We start from the raw sequence: 17,200 nt of genomic DNA on the forward strand, positions 1-17,200 counted from the left end.
AGTGTTTTCCCTAGTTAAGAAAATATGGTGTTATGAGTTATCTTTGTACATGGTTACTATTACTATTTAGTAGTACTTTATTACTTTGTTATGTATGGTTTAAAGTAACAAATAATATCTAGGTGGTGACTAAAGTTTGTAAATTATTGATTCACCCCCCCCCCCCCGCCCTAGTAATTTCTATTTCTAACAATTTCTACTAAGAATTGGACATTGATGAGTGGACATAGATAATACTAAGTAGAATTCATGATGGAAAACTATGGATGGAAGATAATGTAGTTGATATTTTAACTAACCTTATTAATTAGGTAACTGGTCTTAGAAAACAAGGTTGTGTACCTATGGGTGAGAAACTTGTTAAGAAGAAGCTTGAGAGCTACACAAAAGAAGTTTATAATGGGAAGACCATGGTGATCAACACCATTAAACAAGATGATGTAAGATTCATGAGTAGAATTATTGCCTACTCTATATGTGCATGTTCTAAGATTCATGAATTGTTAACCAAATTCATCTATGCAGCCTAAAAGATATGTGTTGAAAAGGAACAAGTTAATCTTAGTGAAATTCTAAGAGTGCAACTTCTTGAGATCCTAGAGAAAATCAAAAGGACAAAGATTGGTGTGTTTATATTTCAATCACTGATCAATCATATATTCTTTCATTTACTCAAGAGATTTTCATATTTTTCAATCACTAAGATTATGAGCAATGAGAAATGTGTTGGAAATATCCAAGATATGATAGGTTACTGAGAGGGGAGGGGTGAATTAGTAACCTTAAAACCTTTCATTAATTTACCACACATCCATCTATGCATTAGTTTTGAAACATAAAACATTTATTACACAAAAAAACACAATATTTTGGTGACCCAGAAACCTTCCAAATAGAAAGTAAAACTAGGGTGGCGATGATACCCACAAAACTTCAATACTATAGCATAAAGTTGGCCTATTAAGGCTTACATTGACCACTTCTAGTGATCTACCCTATTAGGAGCACAAAGGACTACTAGGTTCACCTTGTTAGTGGATTTACAAACATACAATGAAGTATGTACTTGGTTAGGAGATTTATATAAAGATTGTTAAATCTACCTTGTTAGAGGATTTATAAAACTAATTCACCTATTAAGATGAAGCAATGGATCTACTTAAAACTAATTTATGATAAGATCCTTTATGCACTGATCACCTTATGTGATGAATATAATTTTTTTGCCTCTGTATTGAACTTGTTGTATTCCTTGAACTATTGTTGAAAAATCCTTTACAGATACTTTTCAAAATTAGTTCACATTTCTTCACTATACCTTTCATATATCTTACATATATACCTTTCAAATTTACAAAATTGTAAGGTTTGCAAAAATACAAGAGAACAAATACATTACAAAGTCGACCCAACAATAAATAACTCAGGTTCACTAAACTGACTTGATGACCTTCTAATACATGACATCCACTGCATTACTTGGCATCATCATGCACTCAGTAGAAGTGAAGGCTGGGTCCATACTAATCACTTGATGTAGTTCTGAACTCGGTAACCACTAGTGACTCATTAGATGTAGTGTCACTCGGTAGATATTGCACATTGAGTTTAGCTTGCTTCACTCGATAAACACTGCTTCTTTCAACGCTCATTTTACACTAAATCTCCATGACACAAAATTACTATTTGGTAGACATTGTGAAGCATGGTAGACATTGAGAAACTTGATAGACACTGCTAGTCTTCACATTACCTGCATTTACTCTATAGCTTTAGGAATGCTCAGTATAAACTGCATAACTGCTAAGCTTACAAGGTAACCATTGGATGCTTCGTAAGAATTCAGAATTGAGTAAGTGTTGTCACTAATGACAAAAATAATCATAATGCCAACAATCTCCCCCTTTGGCATTAGTGACAAAAACACTTATGAACCAAAACTTATGTTAACTGACATTCTAATTTTGATTTACCAAAATTGATCTTTGTAAATCCGCTATATACATATCTTACATATCTTCCCCATACATATGGCATGCATATATTTTATCTGTAGATATGTCAATTTATTTTTATTTCTCCACAATGTCTCTTTTACTGCCCTTGCTCTCTTCTCTTGTTCATCTCATACTCCCCCTTTTTAACAATAATGCCAAAGAATATATACAATAAATTCAAATAGAGACACTAAAATTTGAGAGAAATTTAGAGTGTACCTTGAGAATAAGAGACAATGTCTTATCTCAAGTATCTTGCAAAATTTTGTAGATGGAGAGAGCCACTTGAACTTCTACAGAAAGTTCAATCATATGATCTGCTATAGAAAAATTGTTGTCTTGAATCAATTTTTTTGAATAGGCAATATGCTTTTGCATTTGGTCCATGACTGGAAGGATCATATTCTGGATGTCAATTAGTGTAGATCTAATCTTGGCTTCTTCTCTAAGTAATTCTGCCTACATTTCTGAAAAAAATTTCATCTTCATGTGATGTGAAGAGCTTGAACTATGGTCAAGCTATAACTTTTGAGCACTAGCTTTCATTTCCACATCTATTTTATTTAATTTTTCTTTTACATCCTTGGTGTACTTGGTAACATCAAAGAGCTTTCTAAAAAGTAATGTTACATTTGTAAAATATTTCTCAAGGTTGCTCAAAATTGAGGATAATTCTACCTACTTTATTGCAATGTGCTGAGCAATGTGCTCAAGCACCTTATTGTCAAATTTCTTCTCTGCCTTTTCAATGAGCTTCTCTTGCCTAGAGGTGTCCTCATTGAACTTATTTACAACCTCTTCTAATTGTAATATCAACATCAACATCAATAGCTTCAGTAATTATATTTTTGGCATTCTTGATTATTGTGTACTCTCTATCCCTCTCTTCTCTTAGTTTCTTCTACCTTGCCTTTAGTTCTAAAAGTTGACTGACCATTCTCATTTCGTTGGCTGAGGTAGTGTCTAAATCTATCTTGGGAATAATAATTTCTTTATCCAAGTCTAATTCTTCATCAATTTTCTTACTAGTAAGAAAAAGTTTCAGAGGGGTCTTAGGTTTTACTTCAGTGCTTACTTCCTTGGATTTAGAAATAGAAACAATAGTTGATATAGATAGACTAGTAGAAAAAACTTGAATTGGTCCAGCTAGAGGAAAACTGAGAGAAGTGACAACTATATCCAAAATTGATGTGCTTCCCAAAAATAATGTACCAGTAGGTAATGTATAGGCTAGAATATTTATAATTGAAGTACTAATAGAGATTGGTGTAGTCAGAGTTGTGGTAGACAAAATTGTAGAATGGGCTATCGAACTTACTATATATGGAGTAGAATAAGTTGGCATAGTTGATGATGTTGTGATTGATTGCTCAGGTGTCGATGAATAGAGTTGTAGCTTGGTAGATGAAGTAACTGATACTTCCATAGAAGATGCTTGGAGATATGGGGTGGCAGGAGAAAATGATATTTTTGATGTAGATGCAATCAATCCTATTGAAGTTGTCTCCAACCTTGATGATGTTGCTAGCTTAGGTGTAGAGTGAGGAAGTGAAGCAATGACTTCTACTACAATCTTCATTGGGTCATCTTCTTCATCCTCTTCCTCCTTGTCTTCCTCTTCAGCTTCTTCCCCTTTCTCTTCACCATCATCCCTTAGTGCTTGATAATCTCCAATATCAATAGTAGCACATGGAGTGTTGTCATCTTCCTCATCATCATTATCATCATCATCATCCTTGATCACAACTAGATCATCACTAGGCTTATGCAGATGATAGATATTTTTCCACATTTTTGTTGAGTCTCTTACAACATGCTCAATGTCCTTAATTAGAATCAAATATGTGTGAAATCTAATCATCATTTTACCTTCATTATTCTTTTTGGATGCCTTTACTTCTACCTCAGTAAGATTTGGTAATAGATTCTTCAAGGATTTTTCATAGATGTCTTTTGTTGTTTGTGTGGCTGATTCCCACCTTGGTTGTAGTCTTACTCTTTTGAGATCTAATGACCAATCTAGTCTAGGGAATACTTCCACTTTCCCATTTTGGTGAGTACCAGCTCCTCAATCTACATCAATTCTACTTTCAAACTTTAAATCTTTGAAGTTTGTGATGCTAGCTCCTTCTTCCATCTATTTCAACCTTTCTTGGAAGGTAAGTTGGTGCTTGTTGAATACTACTTCATCTTTATTTTTGCCTTTGCCTCTCCTGGTGAAAACAATTGTGGAGGCCTTTGGGGTTTTAGTAATGATGACCCTACCTTTCTTCTTTGTTGGCTCTGCCTCTTTTTTTGATTCTTGCTCTTCATTGTCTTGTTCTTGATCCTCTTCTTTGTCCTCTCCTTTTCCCATGGTAAGCATTAAGGGATCAGTGATAGTTTTCATCTTAGCAATCTTTCTCTTACCTTTGCTGATTTCTTGAGGTAGCTTAATTTCTAATTCAATCTTGCCTTTTGCCTCATCATAAGTACCAAAAATTGGTTGCTTGGGATCTATAGGCTCATTTACCAGTGCTTCAATGATGTCCCTAGTTTCATTAATATTTACCTCATAAGGGAGAGGTTTCACCCATGCAACTTAGGGCTTGACTGCATAAATGTATACTCTATCACAGTCTACCATGAAACATACATCATCTTTATAGTCCTCAGCAAGTTTAGGAGGAATCTTGAACCTATTGTTCATCCTTTCTTTGAAGTCTTCAAAATAATTATCCATTATACTATCAAAGTTTACACCCATTTTTTTTATAAACTCATTTATTTGATACAAAATGGGAACATCCTTTCTCCATATGATAGAACCTTTGTATGGAAAGAATTTTTGCACATAAAAGAAGAGACATGTTAACAAAGAACCAAATTTGTAGGGATTGTTCTTTGATGACCTGATGCTATCCATATTCTTGTTTAGTTGCCTTAGTAGTAGCTCTAACAGGTCATATTCCAAGTTTTTCTTCACAACTTTGAATGCTAAGTCTACTACCTCACATGGAACACTGTTCAGATGACTAGAACTGTAAATATTATGAGCAATTACATGAATTCCAAACTTCAACTCTACATCGGCAATGATGCTAATTTTTAAGCCTCTACCATCCCACTAGACTAGGGTTTTCTCTTGGAGTTCATCCCAGCCTAGCATTTTGGTGGATTTAGCTTTGCTCAAAATGGGAAGGCTAGTAATCTTGTGAATCATCTTTTTGGTGATCAATACAGGCTGCTCCAACCATAACTGACCATTGTGAACATGATTAAGAATATACCTAATCCATTTTATCTGAAAGCTTCTTAGTAGGTGTGATATGTGAGTCAACCCTTTTGTTTCCAAATGCTTGTGCTTGAGTTTCAATGAGCCATCAACACACATTTCTTCTAAAGCACTATCCATTTCTAGGGTTCCTATCTCTTGAATTGAACATTTAAAATGAGTGTGGATATCATTAATTAGAAATACCTTTGGTGGAATTTGTGATTGTGTGCCATTAGGGTTGAGTGCCTCTGCCATTGCAAGAACTAAGTTGAAATTTGGTGCTTTCCATTCTACACCCTTGACCAACATCTCTGATCGTCTTTTTTCCTTGCTGGTGCTAGTGCTTTTGGATGCTATTGCTGCTCAAAAAGTGATAGAAATCTTTGAACCAATTCCCCAATTGTAAATTTTCTCAAAATCACTTGAAATTGCTTGAATGCACTTGGAAATCTCTTTGCTCTGAGGATACAATGAAAAATGAAGTTGAATTTTGCCCATTTTGATGAAAAGTTTGCCATTAATGCTAGGTACCATACTGTTGTAGTGCATGATAGACTGTCGTCCACTGACCTAACTTGGCAAGAGTATTAACTCGGTAGATGAACCAAATTCATTTTACTCCCAACCTTTCTTGGTGAGGTCTTTAACCACTTTCCTTAGTGGAGTCTGATGCAATCGGTGAATGATAACCTTTCTATGATCCTGGTGTATCTAGAATACTGATTGGATCATTACATTCCTCATATTTCTTGGAACTGCTTATGATTTCCTTGCTAAGTATAGCTCCAATGATTTCTTAGGAATTTAGTTTGAGGGGATGGAGTCACCCACTTCTTGAGTGACTTCACTTCCATGATTTGAGCTACTTCATTGTTTCCTTATGTTGTTAGCCCTTGCTTTCTTTTCATCTTCAATTTTGCCTATATTCATGCAGTTTTTAGCTATATGATCAAGTTCAGTGCATGTGTAACACCTTATAGTAGTGTCCTTCTTCCTTAGGTGGTGCCTTGCACAATTTATACCAGTGTGTCCATATTCTCCACAATAATGACATCTGCACTAGGTATTGTAGTCCCATCCAAATATTGCCTTTACAAGTTGTTTAGTTGGATTGAATGATTTGGATTTGCATTAAGATGCCTTGTGACCATGCTTCTTGCATTTGTGACAATTACCTTCAAATTTTTTGTTTCTCCTTGCATTCATTGGCTTTGTGACCATGTTGATTACAGTTATAGCACTTTCCATTGAATTTTCCTTTTCCATTGCTCTAACATTTGTTTGATGTATGACCAATTTTCCCACAATGATTGCACGAGGGTTTTAGATTCCTTTTTGCACCTTTCTTGGAAGATTCACCTTGTTCTTCAATGTATCCAAGTCCTACTTTACCTTTTTTCTTATGAATATTCTACTTATTTTTCTGAATTAGTTGATTCATGTCTTCTTGTGATTTCAACATTCTTTCATTGATTTGTTTTTTAGTATTTAGGTCATTCTTTAATTTTTCAACAATTTTCTTTTCACATCTCAATTCTCTCAATATTCTTTCATTAATTTCCCTTTCACAATTTAGATCACTTCTTATTCTTTCATTCTATGCTTTGAGAATCTTGATTTGTTCATTTGCTCCAGATATTTGATCAATGAGGTCTTCATGTTGATTGGATTGATTATTTCTTGTCTCCAAGTCTTCATTTGACTTATTTATTCTTTCCAAAATTTCACATAGCCTGATTGATTGGATTTCTTGTTCTCTTTTAAGTTTTCTTACTTCTTCCTACAAAGAGCCATTCTTTGCTAGGAGTTTCATGATTGCCTCATTAGCTTCATCTGAGCTACTTGATGGTAAAAGGTCTTCAATATTTTTTTCAACATACTGATGGTCATCCATTTGTCTTGCAAGTTCCTTCCTTCTTTTTAGGGATTGGGAAAGATGCTCCTTTGCTTCTTTGAGTTGATCTATGGCCATCTCTAGATCTAGATTTTCATTTTCAATTGCCTTGTCAAGTCTGAATATCTCCATTTATCTTTTAGATCTTTGCTCAAGCTGCCAAACTTTTATCCTGAGAACCACAAAGCTCTGATACCAATTGTTGGAAATATTCAAAATATGACAAGTTACTAAGAGGGGAGGGGTGAATCAGTAACCTTAAAACTTTTCATTAATTTACCACACATCCATCTATGCTACTACATGCATTAGTTCTTAAACATAAAACATTCATTACACAAAAGAACACAGGATTTTGGTGACCCAAAAACCTTCCAAATAGAAAGTAAAACTAGGAAGGGGATGATACCCACAAAATTTCAATACTATAGCATAAAGTTGGCCTATTAAGGCTTACATTGACCACTTTTGGTAATCTGCCCTATTAGGAGCACAAAGGACTACTAGGTCCACCTTGTTAGAGGATTTACAAACATACAATGAAGTATGTACTCAGTTAGGAGATTTATATAAATATTGTTAATTCTACCTTGTTAGAGGATTTAGAAAGTTGATTCACCTATTAAGATGAAGCAGTGGATCTACTTACAATTGATTGTTGATAAGATCCTTTATGCACTGATCACCTTATGTAATGAATATAACTTTTTTGCCTCTGTATTGACCTTGTTGTATTCCTTGAACTGCTGTTGAAAAATCCTTCACAGATACTTTTCAAAATTACTTCACATTTCTTCACTATACCTTTCATATATCTTACATATATACCTTTCAAATTTAAAAAATTACAAGGTTAGCCAAAATACAAGTGAAGAAATACATTACAAAGTTGACCCAATAGTAAATAACTTGGGTTCAGTGAACTGACTCAGTGACCTTCTAATACATGACATCCACTACATTACTCAGCATCGTCAAGCACTTGGTAGAAGTGAAGGTTTGGTCCATACTAATCACTTGATGCAGTTCTGAACTTGGTAACCACTAGTGACTTGGTAGATTTAGTGTCACTTGGTAGATACTGCACACTGAGTTTACCTTGCTTCACTTAATAAACACTGCTTCTTTCAATGCTCGATTTACACTAAATCTCCATGACACAAACTTACTGCTTGGTAGACACTGTGAAGCATGATAGACACTGAGAAAATTGATATAAACTATTGGTCTTCACATTGCCTATATTTACTCGGTAGCTATAGGAATGCTTAGTGTAAACCACATAACTATTAAGCTTACAAGGTAACCATTGGATGCTTGGTAAGCATTTAGAATTGAGTAAGTGTTGTCACTAATGAAAAAAAAATCATAATGCCAACGAGATGTAAAATGGAGAAGATTGTGGAAGTATGTAGAAGACATACAATAGATAAAATCTTGGATAGTGGGAATTTGATAATGAAAACATTTTAGAATGAGACGAGACAAAAATTTTGAATTGCACCTACAATTGTACAAAGATTAAAAGTAGATATATGTATTATGGTTGATATATATTTTACCTATATTCAAGTAGTAGAACCTCGGGATAAATTTCTTCATCCCTTGGGCTATGAGATAAGTGATGATACAATAATTGGATACATTGATTTATTGTTGAACTTTGAGAAGGACCAAGCTAAGTACAGATTTGGAACTTATGATGAGATTATCCAATCAACTCATCGGGCATCTTTAGAGAAAGCATCTCACAAGAAGATAGAAACAATAATGAAGAAAGCTTTATCATAGGCCAATATGACTAAAAGTGAGTCATAGGTAGTATCTATTGTAGAGACATATTTGGAATAGAGCACTCCTTATGCAGTAGTGTTAGATGTACAACCAAGTGAGATGAAGAGAAAATTAGAGAGATTAGTGGAAGCTATGACCACAAAGACAAAAATAGTCAAGAAACAAGCCACTAGACTAGGAAACAGACAAAATACATTGTTGACAATTGTTGAATCTAGTGAATAAGAAGAAGAAGAAGAAGCTAAACAAGTAGAGAAGGTAACTACTTCTAAACAATCAGAAGGTAAAGATTGACAACCCTAGAAGCTGAAGATAGAGAGGATTAATTCATCTATTGCTAATGAAGGGAACTATATTTAGATGAAATTTTTTTATGAATTCTATAATAATTTTGAGAAAGATCAAATTGATATCTCTGCTATGAGATATATAATAGCTAACAATACAAAACTCAAGAACACTAAAGACTAGAAGGTCTATGAAAAACTTATTAAGAAGAAGGCACTGGCTTGAGAAGTGGACATAGAAATTTGGAAGTCTATGATAAGGACAATATGCAAGACTAAGATGAAGAAGAAGTCGCAAGATTGCTTAACAATCTAGCACATTACTTGAGAAACAAGGTGAGACCATTTCTTTTTATGGTGGGTGAGAAGGAAAAATAAGAAGTGAAATAGAGGTAGCCATAAATTAGATGATGAAAAAATCCAAGACAACACCTTCACCAACACCTAGAACCTTAGAAGTGTTAGTAAATAGTGACATAATACAAATAGATTAGACCAATGTTACCAATGACATTGATGATACTATAACCCTTTTGAGAAAGAAAAACAAACTGAATCTCATATCAAGGATATTAAAGAACAATTAAAACAAATTAAAGAGGAGAAAAGGCTTTTAGAGGAAGAAAATAGGAAAATAGAAGAAACCAAGTAGAAATTGCTTGAAGAAGAAATGAAGAGAAGAGTTGAAGAAGAAAAGATGAGGAAAGTAGAGAAAGATAAGAAAAAGAGAATAGAGGAGGAAGAAAAGAGAGAAAAATAAATTAAAGAGAAAGAGGAAGAAGAAAGAAGAGTCAAAGAGGTTAGCAGAAAAGAAGAAAAGGGAAGATGAATCTAGACCTTCTAGTTCATCTACTCCACTTTCTCTTGCTAGCCTAACAACTAATGATGATGATCAAAGTGACTTGATCTCATCTTTGTCAAAACTTATTGAAAAGAATAGAACACTAAAGAGCTTTAAGAGAACCTTGATGGAGGTTACTAAAAATTTACATAGTACTCTAGCAATCTAGCATACATAGGTAGATCTTGAATAGAGGGCACAAGTATTGCTAAAATATTTTGATGAGGAATTTAAATTTTTTATAAATGTTGTAGAATCTAAGTCATATATTTCACATGATGCTAACTTTTTTAGCACCATTTGTCAAAATATCAAGAACAATTTGATAAGTCTTGGTACTTGTATTAAGGAACTTTGGAAATGTCAATAGGATGAAAAGGTATTGTAAATCAAATGTAACTTATATCACAAGTTGACTAAGGCTCTTGATAGGAAGATTGAAGGTAAGATGAGTGAGCTAGAGGCTCTATCTATCTAGATAAAACATCCTTCTAGCATAGTTAATGACTTTGAAGGACAAGTGGCTAGTATTCATTGTGATATCAAGAAACAAGAACTTTGAAAGGAAAAAAAAATGAGAAGATTTTTGGATTTCAAAGAGTCCATTGCTCTGAAAATATCTATTGTAGAGAAATAGTTGGAGGAATGTGTCAAGGCCAAGGACACTTATTCTAATTTTTTATATTCTAATCTTAATATGATTGAGATTACATCATATTCCCTATGTGTAATTCTCACCTCTACTCATGAAGACCTAGTTAACCATTTTGTTGAGATAATTATTCAAATAAAATCTCTAGAGGTAGCATGTGAAAACTAGGATGTAGTATAAAGCTAATACTAGAGGTCCATAAATCATTCTTGGACAAACACACTATTTGTGTACCACCCATGCCATAAGTGTCAAAATGGGGGAGAATGTGATAAAAGGCAAGAATGCAAAATGCATAAGTTTTGGGGGAGACCGAACAAAGGGGGAGTCATTACATAGAAATAGAGCACAAAAATACAATAGATCTATGTATTAGGAGTATTCAAAATTGAAAAATAACAAAAAACTTAGGGGGAGATATGAAATTTTGAGTTATGATTGACAAGTCACAGGTTTTGCAAAATTTTGAAGTTTTGAGATTTTGTATGTAAGCCAAATACTAAATAGAGATTATTTGAGTTATGCTCATAAGTTAAGGTTATTCATGCATGACCAAGTATTTTTGCCACTCATGTCAAAGGGGGAGATTATTAATCTCAGATTGATTTTGACATGACTAACAATACAATTAAGTCATTTATTAGATATAACTAGTTATTGTTGAACAAGTAATGTATGTCAAGCATAACTTATTAGATAATATATGACAAGTGATATATATATAGTATGTGCCAAGTAACTAGTAAGTTCTGAGTCACTTAAGTGTCAAGAAGACAATTGATATTGATTAATTTAGATGTTGAGTGATCAATGAATGATGAGTCATTTAGAGGCTGAGTTACAACATTGAAGATATAGTGGATGCCAAGCATTAGAGACTTCAAGTGTCAAGTAAAATAGTTTTGGAAATAATTGTTTTTAATGACACAAATGTCTATGTAAACTATTTTTGATCCAACTTAAGGAGTTTTTTGTGATTCTAAATGACAAGAATGAATCTATATTGAGGATCCTTATACAATACATGCAACCAATAAGTAAAAGGGATGGATTAAGTGACAAAATGGGTGAATCAAAACCATTGATTTATACCTAACCCTAAGTCACCTAAGTATTCTTAAGGAAGGCAAAACCCTAAACATTATATATGTGGAGAGAAGTTTGCATGCACAAACAAAGCATTTGTGGTGTATAAGGAGTTGTGAATTGAGCTATACATTGTAGAATCAATTAGAGGAGAAAAAAGAAAATGAGTTAGAGGATAAAAGTGACACAGTTGATCATAGAGGATCAAGTAAACATCAAGAAAGAGGTGATCTATTATCTAGCAATAGAATGCTAACCATAGGATCATTGATGAGCCATTCTAATAGGTGAATTAGTTAGATCTCTTAATAGAGTAGTCGTAATAGGATGTTGTAAATCATTTAATAGTGTGCTTACTTCATTGTAATTTTAATTCTAATCAAGCACACTTCTAATAGGATGTTGAAATCTTTTAATAGGGTAAGATCTAACAATGTTGTAAGCCTTTAATAGGGAAGACCTTTAATAGGGTAGATCATATTTTATGACTAAAAATTGTAACCTTCATTGGATACACTTTACAACTGTAGTAGTGAAGATTTTTGGATGTCATCACCACCCCATTTTTACCTTCTCATTAGAGGGTTTCTAGGTAACCAAATATCTTGTGTCATATATGTGTTGAATGTCATTTTCTTTCATGTTATGAATGAATATGTTTACCTAGCTAGTTTAGTTTTCATGCAAATTATGAGATGGATGTGTGGTGAATGATTTTATGGTTAAATTTTTGAAGGAATGATTGACCACCTCTCCTAGATTTTACTTTACCTCTTGTATTTCCAACAGATTTCATAACTATAGCTAAGTGAAAAGTGCTATTATAGGACAAAGAACAAGTAATGATGAATCTTATGCGAAGGGTACAATAGGTGTACACAATATTGATACATGTACCAAGATTTATAGATAATATTCAAGCACAAGAAGATAAAAATTAAGAAGAGATTAAGGAATCAAACAATTTCATCTTAGAGTCAATAGGATCTAGCATAAATCACTAAAATATTCTAGTCAATGATCAAGGTACAATGGTTGAGCTTTAGGCATCTGACAACACCATGAGATCCAAATGGATCTCAATTTAGGAAATGTTGATACCTCATTTGGAGGTCATGTAGAGAGAATTAAGAAGAACCCAAGATCTTATCATAAAGATCATAATTTATCATTGGTTCAACATCTAATTGATTTAGTTGCAAGACTACAATTACAACATCAAATTTTGGAGGTAGCAAGAACCACACAAAATCATGCATTGGCTATGGTTACCAAAATTCACAAGGAATTCATTGAAATATATGAATTGTTTCAACTCTTTGAACCCTAGTAGTAGTGACATAAAGTGTTTAAAAAAAGGGGGGAAATGTATACAAGGGAGAAATGTATATAGGAGTGTCATGTACAAGTAATTAATAAAGGTTGTAATGAAATTTTTATTCATTTTTTACAAGTCATAAGACTTAGGGGGAGAGCTCATTTTTGTATTAATATGTCAAAGTGTAAATATATTAAAGTGTTTTCCCACTAATGTGAAAGGGGGAGATTGTTGGTATCTCTAACCACTATTGTCTATATATGTCAATCACTTAGTCATTTACAAGGTAGAGTCAGACTGTCATTAGGATGACTGAGCTGCTCTACATAGGACTAGTCATGTGTATAAGATAGTATGTACTGAGTAATTTTGCCAAGTATCATCACAAAATAATTTTCTATATGGACTGAGCTGGTTCAACAACTGAGCAAGTAATTAGTGACTGAGTGAAATTCCAAGTATATATGTATTGAGTGATATAGTATGTGTCAAGCACAACATATGTCAAGCATTAGAAGATTAATCAAGGCTAAGCACTAGTAACAATAGAGGCCAAGAAATGAAAAGTCTACATAAAATTCAAGAATGGAATAGAGTTTTAGGAAAAATGATTATCAGGCTAACTTGGAAGGATTATTTAAGTTTTGAAGAGGTTTTTATAAAACATTTAATACTTGAACAAGTTGTTATAGAACATTTACATGGCATGGATCACATATCCCCATCCATATGTTCAATGATCAAGATGAAGAGTAAAAACATGGAACCATCTAGAAGACCATTTATGGAATCTTTATATAGTGATGATCTTAAACTATATCAATTGTGGAAGTAATCATGTGCATGAATGTGAAGACCAGAGAGGAGAAGATTAGAAGTCATTCAAGGGTTTTGTTATCATCTAACAAAACAAGTGACCTATTCATAAGAAGGGAAAGTGGAAGGGAAATCCCAGAGTATTAGATCAAAGGAGAGGATCAGTTAGAAATGAGAAGACTCAAAATCAACTTGCAGAGAAAATTGACAGTCAAGTATTGATTCAGTGTTAATAGACTTAAATTAGGGTAAATAGCTTAATAGATTGGTCTTAACAAATCTTTGTAAATATGCTAACTAAGTCCTTACTTATTTGTAAGTATCAAATCCTCTAACAAGGTGAAATCTAATAGTTTCTTAAGTCTTTAATAGGACAAAATCCTCATAGAGTAGATCATATGTTATGGTTAAACCTTGTAACCTTAATTGGTTAACTTTATTACCATATTAGTAAAGATTTGTTGGTGTCATCCCCACCCTAGTTTTTCTTTCACCTTGGAGGGTTTCTAGGTAACCAATATTGTGTCATGTGATTGAATTAATTTACACGTTACAACAAGATTACATTTATAGATTTACATGCAAAAGTTACTATTAGATGTTGATGAATCTATGAAAAGACACAAATTGTTATAGATTATGATTCACCCCTTCCTCTCAGTATCTAGTTTACTCATCCATAAATTAACAAGATTAGGGATGAAACAATCTTCGAAATTGCCTAATTGTGTTCTTCTTACATTTCTTCTAGTAGTTGGGCAGTTAGTGGAACAACAATTATCTTCACATATTCATTGCTCACAAAGTTTATATCAGAATCACTAATACTAGATATATATAGCCTCATCAATTTTTTCCATTGTAGGAAACTTCTCCTTGTTCAACTTTCTTACCTCCCTTTTATAAGTCATGATATCTAGCTTTAAGTACCTTCAAACTTCTCTTTGTAATCAATGTGTACTGATACCAATTGTTAGAATTTTTAGAATAATTAAGAGGGGGTTGAATCAACTACTCAAGTTCCATAAGTACTATTTGAAAAATCTAACATTAAACATTATATGTTCTTCTTATCATTTTGTAGCCTAGTCTCTACTATTAATTGATACACACAACTACTACTAGTGCACTATCCTAATATAACAAACTTGTTGAATGTAAACATGTAAGTGTACAACACCAGAAAAAATTCAACACAAGGTTTGCACTAGGATTTAACATGGAAATCCAATTTGGGAAAAACCAACAACAACATGTCAATTCTCTTTCATTCTTTTCAAGTGAGCTTAGTGACAAGAAAACCTTGTTAAAGGTTACAACACACAATGTTAAATGTGACCTAGTTAGAGGATTTAACCACCCTACTCAGAGTGGTGTTCTCATAGGACTTTAGAAAATTCCAATAGAATGTTACCTTGCTAAAGGATTTACACAAACTGTTAAGTCCTTCAATGACTATTAGGTCAACCTTTGATTAAAAGGATTTCAATACAACTATTTACAATGATTAGAAAGAAAATAGTAGGGTTTGATTTGTACGATTAGAAGTCACTTTTTAGTTTTAGATATATGTTTGGTTCATTTGTTGATTACCTGATAAGCTTTCTTTGTAACCTCTATTCTTGATTTTCTTGGAAGCCCTTCAAGCAATCATCATTTTTTTTCCTAGAAAAACTTAAAATTTCTCCTTAGATTCACTTATCAACCTCATAAGCTTTGTTCCATCTCATTGGAAACACTCAGATACTCTTTGTTATCTCTTTTCATCTCACACTTCATGCTTATATCACCCCTTCATGCACTCTTCCACACACACTCTTTCCTTGAAAGTTCAACTCTGCACCTTCTTAAATAGGTAATTCTACTTTTTCATTTCCCATTATCACCATAGCTCTTAGGTTTTATGATCTAATTCATCAGCTTCATTATATCTATCCATCTTCCTTCTTTTCTAGAAACTTCACATCAAATTTGATCATTAGGTATGATACCGAATACTCTTCTTGAATTAAATGATCCAACTCATCAATCTTATCTTCAACATGTTTTCCATATCCCAAGAAATCATCTAAGTTGGGTAGAAATCCTAATTACTCACATGCATTCAAAATATTATTACTTGACCATTACTAAATTTTGACACTTGGTCATTATTGAATTGCACAGTCATTGTAGAACTTCTAGCTTAGCATCAACTAGTTTTCTTAATTGATATTGATGCTCGATCAACACTGAATTTTCTTAGCACTATTGTGGTTTCACAACACATGCCCCATTTTCCCTAGATATGGGTACCCCCTAGTATTTTTTTTTTCTTTCCTAGATCCCTAGTCTAGGGTTCAAGTCTTTTTAAGATTTTTTTTAATCTCTTAGTCTATCCTAGTCTTTTTCTTGAAAAACCATGTGCCGAAAATTAGAATTGTAAAGGTAATAATGTGAATTTTTGTAAGAAAAGGGGCACACTAGCACACTCCTCAAGGTGTGCTAGTGTGCTATATGCACTAAGCATGAGAATTATTCCCTTTGGAAGTGTGCACTTGTATGCCTCCATGCACACCTCCAAGAGGTGCACTCTGTCCCAAGCCTATAAAAGCCCAAGGCCCCCCTTCTCTATATTCATTCTTCTCCTTTGATTAGTTGTGAGTGCACCTCTACAACTATAGAGTGTGCCTAATCTCCACCTTCCTATACACACACACACACACACACACACACACACACACACACACAAAACATTAAATTGAAGGTGCACATATTGTGCACCTATCTAAGGTGATTTTGTGCACCTTTACTTGCAACAAAATTTAAAAATTAATTAACTAAAACACTCCCATACTTGAAAGGTGCACATATGCAGACCTCTCAATCACAAAACCCTAAGGTAATACAATAATGGTGTGCAGGTATGCACTTTTCCAAGGTGCACAATTATGTACCATGTAAGTTTAAAGCTAAACACCAACCTCACTCTAACAACACCTAGCACACCTTTAAGGTGTGCAAGGTGCACCAAATAGTTTCTATTAGAGTGTAAAATGAGGCTTTTAGATGTTTTACTAGGTTTTAGGGTTTTGGGTCAAATTTTTGTGTGATTAGGGTTTACTTATGATTGTATTTTTGACCTTTTACGCAAATGTATTTTTATGTTGTGTAGATAAAATTTCTTCTTCCTCATCCTCACTCAAATCAAATATTGCTCCAAAACTAGTTGTCTTAAAGTTTTAGGGTGTATAAACATAAGCACGGTTTGAGGATGCAC

This window comes from Cupressus sempervirens, chromosome 5, assembly GCF_028749045.1.
Source record: "Cupressus sempervirens isolate cs-2001-9-10 chromosome 5, ASM2874904v1, whole genome shotgun sequence".
Taxonomy (NCBI): domain Eukaryota; kingdom Viridiplantae; phylum Streptophyta; class Pinopsida; order Cupressales; family Cupressaceae; genus Cupressus; species Cupressus sempervirens.